Source organism: Gossypium arboreum, chromosome 4 (assembly GCF_025698485.1).
Source record: "Gossypium arboreum isolate Shixiya-1 chromosome 4, ASM2569848v2, whole genome shotgun sequence".
Lineage (NCBI taxonomy): Eukaryota > Viridiplantae > Streptophyta > Magnoliopsida > Malvales > Malvaceae > Gossypium > Gossypium arboreum.
Genome location: NC_069073.1, coordinates 10,048,957 through 10,057,908, shown reverse-complemented (window position 1 = coordinate 10,057,908; position 8,952 = coordinate 10,048,957). Strand labels below are relative to the sequence as shown.

Sequence of the window (8,952 nt, the reverse complement as noted above, 5' to 3'; positions counted from 1 at the left end):
AGACCCAAATACTCATTTGGCTAATTTTTTAGAATTCTACGACACTTTGAAGATAAATGGCGTTTCTGATGATGCAATTCGCCTACGATTATTCCCCTTCTTGTTGAGAAATAAGGCTAAGCAGTGGTTGAACTCCCTACCATGAGGTTCTATCACTACTTGGGATCAAATGATCGAGAAGTTTTTGCTGAAGTACTTTTCATCGGCTAAGACAGCCAAACTGAGGAATGGTATCTCTTCCTTTGTACAAATGGATTTAGAGACTTTATATGATGCATGAGAGAGGTATAAGGATTTATTGAGAAGGTACCCTTACCATGGTTTACCTCTATGACTACAGGTTCAAACTTTTTACAACAATTTGAACCCCTCAACTAGGAAATTAATCGATGCATCCACTGGTGGGACTTTGAATAACAAAACACTTTAAGAGGCTTACGAGTTTATAGAGGAGACACTGAATAATTATCAGTGGCAATTCATTAAGACAAAGCCAATGAAAGCAACTAGCGTTTTTAACATTGATGCGGTCACCATGTTGTCAAATCAGGTAGAACTTTTGAATTAAAAGATTGATGGTTTATATGGTTCTACATAAGTACATCTGATGATGCAATACACGTAAATAGAAGAGGGAACCATCTAGAAAATCGATCCTACAACCTAAGCATAGAAGACAAACAAGTCAACTATATGGGTAATAATTCTAGACCTCAGAATAATTCGTATAATAACACTTATAATCAAAGTTGGAGGAACTATCCCAACTTCTCTTTGGGTGGTCCAAGCTTTCAACCACCTTACCAACAAAAGAAGAAGCCGAACCTTGGGGAGATGTTGATGAAGTTTATTTCAGTGTCAGAAACTCATTTCCAAAACACTGAAACAACACTCAAAAATCAACAAGCGTCGATTCAAGGGCTTGAGAATCAAATCGGTCAATTGGAAAAAGATGATTTCAGAACGACCACAAGGTAGCTTGCCAAGTGACACTGAAACTAACCTAAGATAGCAGCTTCATGCGGTCACTGTTCAAGATGAAGAAGAGTTAACTGAATTTGAATCTGAACCGAGGCAAGAAACTGTAGTAAGCAATGGTAAGGTTGATGTAAGCCAAAATAAGCAAGATTCGGTCAGTAAGGAATATAAACCACATATTTCATATCCAAATGCGACAAGGAAAGACCACACAAACGAACAATTCGATAAATTCCTTAAACTATTGAAAAACTTACATATTAACTTACCGTTTATTGAAGCTCTTTCACAGATGCCAAATTTCGTTAAATTTTTAAAGGAGCTTTTAGCAAATAAGAAGAAGTTAGATGATTCGTCGCATGTGGAGCTAAATTCAGTGTGCTCAGCCATTTGCAGAATAAACTACCCAACAAATTGAAAGATCCAGGGAATTTTACTATTCCTTATTTAATTGGTAGTTTAAGTGTTAATAATTCTTTGGCTGATTTAGGGGCTAGTATTAATGTCATGCCCTACAAAATGTTTAAGCAACAAGGTCCTGGGAAACCCAAACAAACTAGGATGAACATTTAATTGACAGATAGAACAATTAGATTTCCTAGCGGTATTATTGAAGATGTACTCGTCAAAATTGATAAATTCATTTTCCTAATTGATTTTGTTGTTCTAGACATAGATGAGGATAGTGACGTACCATTGATTTTAGGACGACCCTTTTTAGCAACTGCTAGAACTATCATAAATGTTGGTACAGGTGAGTTAATACTTCGTATAGGTGATGACATGATTAAACTCCAAGCTTGTGATTTTGTTAGGATATCTAGTGATCGAGATGATATTATGAGCTCTGTTAATGTTAATAACCTTGTGGCTCAACATTCTTTGCAGGAAATACCTCAGAAAAACGTGACAAAGCCGCGGTCCAGTTTACATAGAACAAATCATGAAGAAAGAAGATTACAAATCGATGAACTAGATGAATGGCAGACACACGTCAAGGAGAAACCTAGAATACATGATGAACCAAAGCGACTCCATCATGAGCTTAAAGATGAGACGAACCAATTTAAGATTGACAATCAGGTATTGTTGGATAAAACGGACCCTCGAATCGCCACTTCAGAGCATAATGTAAATGGAGCAACTCCTTTTACGGTAGTGAATATTTTCCCATACGGTACAGTCGAGGTAAATCATTCTAAATTTGGCACTTTTAAGGTAAATATTACTCGGCTAAAACCTTATGTTGATAATAGAATTGACAGTGAAAAAGAGGAGTTTCAACTCCGTGAACCACCGTAACTGTGCGAATACGAGGTAAGTCGAGCTTAGACTTTAAATAAGCGCTTCTCGGGAGGCAACCCGAGTGTTAACACTACTAATTTTCTTAACATTATTTCATGATTTTTTTTTAAATTAATTAATTTTCAAAATCTAAAAAAAAAGTGTGTTTTTGACCCACATGGCCTGGCCACACGAGTGTGTGGAGCACACGGCCTAGTCACACGGGCGTGTTGGATAACACATGGGCGTGGGGAAAGCGAAGGAAAACACACACGGCCTGGCGACATGGCCATGTAACCTACACAGCCTGGACACACAGGCATGTCCATGGCCATGCGAAAACTGGGTTAATCACCCCAATTTTATTTTACTTATTTTATTTTACTAATTAATTAATTAATTTATTATCTAATACTTATACTTTTAATTTTTTATATTTTTATATTTTATTTTTATATACTTTTATTATTTTTATTTTTATTTAGCTATTTCTATTTTTTATTTTTTCTTTCGTATTTTTTAATATTATCATTACAATTACCTTTTAAGTTTATTGATATCATTGAGTTTATTATTATTATCATTATTATATCTTTCTTTTTAATTTTGTTTTAGTTCTTTTATTTTTTCTCTTCAACTTATTTTCATTATTATCTTTTGAAAGATTTATGGTTGTTTCGATCGAGTTATAACCCTTAATTTTCTTTATTATTTGTGTTTATTTTATTGTTAGTTTTCTCGGAATCATGAGTTACATTTAAATTTGACTACAATTCCGCTTTCCACTATTTTGAAGATTTCATCCAATATTCAGGGCAGTTTCAGTTTTCTCCCTCTCTTATGATATTTTGTTTATACTGTGATTATATATTTTTGTACATTAAGGACAATGTACATCTTATGTGTTGGGTGGTTATCTAGAGAATTATTAGAAAATCTCTGAATTATATCTTGTGTTTAAGTAATTTTCTCATTGTAATAACCCAAATTTTACGGTTATCGGAAAAAGTGTATTTTCGAGTCTTCGTTACTGAAAAATGGATCGGTAAATAATTATAAAAATATTTAAAAAGTTAATTGAGTGGTTAATTAGAGTTTAATTAAGTGAATTTAGCTTAATTAAGGGTAATTGATAAAAGGATTAAATTGAATAAAGTGTGAAAGTTTAATTATAAATTAAAAGAAAATAAAAGGACCAAAATGGAATTATGCCATTTAGCATAAGTGAGTGACATATAAAGTAAAAATCTAAGATTTTTACTTAGATTTCAAATTATAAAATATATATATATATTTATTAGTAATAAATGATATTAAATTAATTTATTATAATTATATTATAAGATATTTATATGATAAATAAATTAGTACAAAGACAAATGTATAGTAAATGAAATATACAAGTGTATGGATAAAAATACATACATTTGGAAAACATGTATTAGATATTAAATAGATATTTATTATTTTATAAAAGATATTTATTAATTAAATAATTATATTATAAGATTTTATATGATAAATATATTAAATAATGACAAATGTATGGTTATAAATGGATATAAATGTACTAATAATATACACATAAATAAATAAATAATACTTACTATTTAAGTATAAATACATGTGTATATATATATAAAAAGGAAAAAAAAAGAAAAAAAAAAAGAGAAGAGAATAGAAAGGAAGAAACAAAGCAAACGAAACAGAGAGCAGGGGAAGGAAAGAAAGAAAAAGAGAAAAGAAAGAAGAAAAAGGAAAATTAAAGGTGTGAAGTTTGGAAGTTTAATAGGTAAGTCAATTTAGCCATTTTTACTTAATTTTGATGTTTTAGAAGCTTTGAAACAAGATTTTGATAAAATTAAGTTGATATTTTGAAAGTTGTTAGATTTCTAGATAATGTTCATGTTGAGTAAAATGATGAAGTAATGGTTTAATTGATAGAAATTCAAGTTAGAAATGAAATAATGATTGAATTGTAAAGTAATTCATAAGTTTTATGTTGAAGGGCTAATTTTTAAAGTTATTATGGATGAGTGCTGGAATCATATGATGAATAAACATAGAATTGAAGCTTTAATTTTGATATAAGATAATTTTATTAAGTAAAATTGACGGAAATTGATTTTAGCACCTAATTGTGAAAATGTTTGGAATTAAAGTCTAGTGCTGAAATTATGATTTCCAAAAGTTGTAAAGTAGTTTAAGGTGATATAATAAAGTTTTAATTGAGAAAAATCAGCTCAATTGAGAGGCTAATTTAGTAGGGACGAAATTGTTATTTATTAAAGTTCGGGGGAAGAATGGTAATAAACAACTTGCACTAAAACAATATTAGACAGCAGCAGTAGACTAACTTTGAAAAATCACCATAAATTGTATAAATTGAATTAGAAGATGAAAAAAATATGAAATTAAATCTTATTGAATCTAGTTTCTCATAGAAGAAACGTGTAAACAATGGATTTATAAATCATGAGATATAATGAATTTTGTGAGACAAGGTTAGAATGAATTCGGGTTCCCCTATTCTGAATTTGGAAAATCATAAAAAAATAGATAAAAATAGTTAGGGGATTAAATTTATATGTTTAGAATCCTGAATGAGTCTAGTTTAAATAGAAATAAACAAGAATATCATTCGAATTCTGTACAAGGAGATAATTAATTTTTATTGAAGAAGGGAAAATTAGTGGATATTAATTTAGAGTTCTATAGCTCCAGATATAAATAATTTAGTGGCTATGATACAGATGGACAGCTTGAATATTCATAAAAATAAATAATAAAAATTATAGATGATGTTACTTACAAGTGTGTTATATACTTTAAGGATGTGGAATCGAGAGGAGGAGGAGGAAAATATATATGAATATTCAGCTAGCATGGCTAATTTGTATGTTCTAGGCTTAAGGACTAAATTGAATAAAAGTAAAACTTCAGGGGGCAATATTGTAAAAATGTCAAAAATGACCAGATTGAAGAGAATGAATTGTTTTATTATCTAAATTAATAAATTGAATGAAATTGTCAATTTAAGATCGGGTGAAAAATCTAGGAAAACGAATTTTTTTTATCAAAATGCCCCTAAATCTGGGTATTTTTGTAATTTAGTCAGGTAAGTTCGTGTAACAGAATTATGGATAATTATAAGCTTGAATTAAATATCATACTTGTGAATTGTATTTTTGTCATGCATAAGAAATTGATATGGATATATTTGATAATGCCCGATAAAATGATACATCCCGTTGAACAAAGGAAAATCGATGGATGTAAGTTTCCCGAATTGGTTGTAGTTCTGCATATGTTGCATACACACCATAGCTCGAAAGAGTGTCCCGATATTAGCCCTCTCGAGCTCCCCGTTTTATAGTTCTTGTGAGCTTCCCGTTATAGCTCTTCGGAGCGTCCCGATAGGTTATGATCCGCATGTGTTGTGGACACACTGTAGCTCTTAAGAGAGTCTCGAAATACAGCTCTTCGTGAGCTTCCCGATAGACTCTTTGTGAGCCTCCCGATAGTGCTCGCTTGAACTTCCTGATATATGGCTATCCGGAGCTTCCCGATAGGCTCTTCGTGAGTTTCACGATATGGTTCTTTGTGAACTACCTGATTTCGGCTCTATTGAGTTTCCCGTTATAGCTCGGATTAGCTTCCCGATATGGCTCTTTATGAGCTTTCCGTTAAATAGCTCGAGACGGTAAAAAGGATCTAGCCTGGAGGGGTGATCCTATCCTGATATAGCCCTCCCGAAGAATATATGTAAAATAGATTTTGCCTGGACGGGTAATCCGAATTAGGGTCTGAATTTAGCCTGGACTGGTAATTCAGATCCAAGCTCATTAGATTAATTGTTGTTGCACGGGATTTAGCCTGGACTGGTAATCCCACTGTAAGGATGAGGTTTGTGGGAGTGTGCTCTCTGAAATGAAATGTGTAAGACCATGGTTGAAAGATACCATGGCAACCTAATATGAAATGTGTAAGACCATGGTTGAAAGATACCATGGCAACGTGACATGAAATGAATAAGACCATGGTTGAAAGATACCATGGCAACATGACAGAAAACGAGTAAGACCATAGTTGAAAGATACTATGGCATCATGTCGAAGATAAATAAGATTGTGGAAGAGAGACGCCAAGATATCTGTTGAACAACTAATATTCAGGTAATATGTACCGGATGATAAATGGTTATATGAATTGGTTATACAAAATGGTTGTGTGAAATGTTTATCGGAACTGGTCATATGGAAATATACGTACAAAGTAGTTGTATGAAATAATTAAGAAGATAGATAAATGAAATAAGTATAGGTACATGGAATTTAATTTATGTTAAGTTTAATACGAACTATTACCGAAATAAATATACTTAGGATATAAGGAAATGATGGTGCATGAAATATTGATATAATGAAATGAATAATATATGCTTATGAAGAAACAAGAAGAGAATAATATATTTTGTGACATGTACATATATAATTATCTTTGATATGTTAATACAAGGAAATTATGTAAGTTGAGACTATTATTAAACTCAAGTGTGATATGTTGAGAAAATAGGTATATCAATGTTGAATTTATATGAAATATGTGCAAGAATACTAACAATGTTGTTATTTGACGTTTAGCCAAGTACCAAGCTGCTGACTGAATGGTAACATATTTAATTATAAGGAGCATTGAAATGGTAAATACTTAGATGAAAATATAATTTAAGATTTTGCGAAATTTTTTTCTATGATCCTGATTTTATTCCAGTTGATTTCTAATGTATGTTTTGGGCTTCAATAGCCCAGTAGAGAGACGTTATGATTATTTTCAAAATATGAATAATAAATGACTTAGAATTATCTGAAAATGTTTAGTAAACTCCGGTAATGCCTCGTACCCTATTTCGGCAATGGATACGGGTAGGGGGTGTTACACTCATATTACTATTAGAATGAATTTTTATTGATTTATGATTATCATTGATGTGTCTTAGATTAAATTCATAGGTAATTGTGCATTGATTGTTTAAACTTTAAGACACTAGAGAATCAAGCATGATAAGTCTATTTTCAGAATTAAAATTTTTAGTTATTTCCCTAAATTGAAGTATCACCTTGAAGTTTTAGATTTGCAAGATTAACATCAAAAACCATAATTTTTGAGAGATTTTGAGCTTTTAGAGCATACACTTTTCTTGCTTACTCTATTATTGGTTATGAGTACACTTTTCTTGCTTACTCTATTATTGGTTATGAGTGTATCAATACTGATTGATCATTCTAGAACTTGCTTCAATTATACATGTCGAAACCACACCTTTGATTTGATATACTGAGATGATAAAGGAACCTAGGTTTTAACCCACTTATCCCATAAGCCTACCTTCATAATTAACCCTTAGTGAACCCCCTCTAAGCCTAACAAACCGTTTCTTGATTTACCCATTAATATTAACCCATAACTCTTTTTGATTCATTGAGAATTGTTTCCCGTTTTACTGACTTCCTTTTTGTCGAGATTTGATTTGGTTAGTTGCTTAACTATGTTCTTTTGTTTCAGTTGTTAAATTTTCTCTTATTATCTATTGTTCTCAAAAAATAAATGAAAAAAAAAAGTGATAAAAAAACATTTATGTTGATTATTACTAATTCTATGTTTTTTAGCTTAAGTAGTTAATTTCATTTTCTGAGAAGAAGCTCGTGTTATTCTTTAATAATTTCGATTGATGTAATTATTCAATATTAGTTTATTTTTCTAGTTAGGTAATTTATCAATTCGATCTCGATTCTAACATTCTTTTTCAGCCTTTATCCGCACCTTTAACCCAAGCCCCGTTACAACCCTTTAAAGACCTTTTGATTTGTGTATCATATCATTTGGTGGAGATTTGATTTTCATGCAAGCCTATGGTAATGACTTTTCGTAATTGACTTTTGAGTGCTTAATTTTTGAACCTTAAACACTTTGAGTGATTGGAGTGAATCTTTAGTGAGGATGTAAAATCTTGTCGATTTTAAATTAAAAGTAATTACTTAGATATGGGGAGATACCTATATTTTCATGTCTTAAAAAAATGTGTGACTTGGATTGTTTGAATATTTAGGGCTCTTTTAGTTGAATTATCAATGTGTGATTATTTGTGAATTATGACAAAACCTTATTGATGAGAGTTACAAGTTGAGAAAGATTAATTTTAATTGTGAGTTGAGGATTTTGCTTAAGGACAAGCAAATGCTTAAGTGTGGGGATATTTGATAAGCCATAAAAGTAACATGTTTTTAATCCCATTCTTGATGCATTTTTGGATGATTTATTACATGAATTAGTAAATTTGATGCTCCTAATATTTTAAATTCATGTTTCTATACTTAGGTGAGCATAGGGGAGTGAAAGGAGCGAAAAAAGAGCCAAAATTGGGCAAAAAGAGTTGTTTCCAGGATCGAAACAGCCTGAGCATTTCCACACGGGCTGGCCACACGCCCATGTGATCCACACGGGCTAGCCACACGCCTATGTACCCGTTTATGTTGATTTCGCACCCTACTTCCCTGTTACGCAGAAAAACCCAATTTTTAGGGTTTCTGAGCATTCTAAAGTCTATAAATACACACTAGAAAAGGACCTAAAGGGGACACACGGAGTAGAAAGTAGAAATTACTCAAAGAAAACCAACGGATTCAACTC

General features: G+C 31.5%; 1 non-coding gene across 1 annotated transcript; it reads right to left on the bottom strand.

The window, feature by feature from the left end:
* Window positions 1–217: 217 nt before the first annotated feature.
* Window positions 218–324, bottom strand: LOC128292465 (small nucleolar RNA R71). The gene has a single exon (XR_008282450.1). It is a non-coding gene; the product is annotated as a small nucleolar RNA R71 (small nucleolar RNA).
* Between the last annotated feature and the right edge of the window lie 8,628 nt (window positions 325–8,952).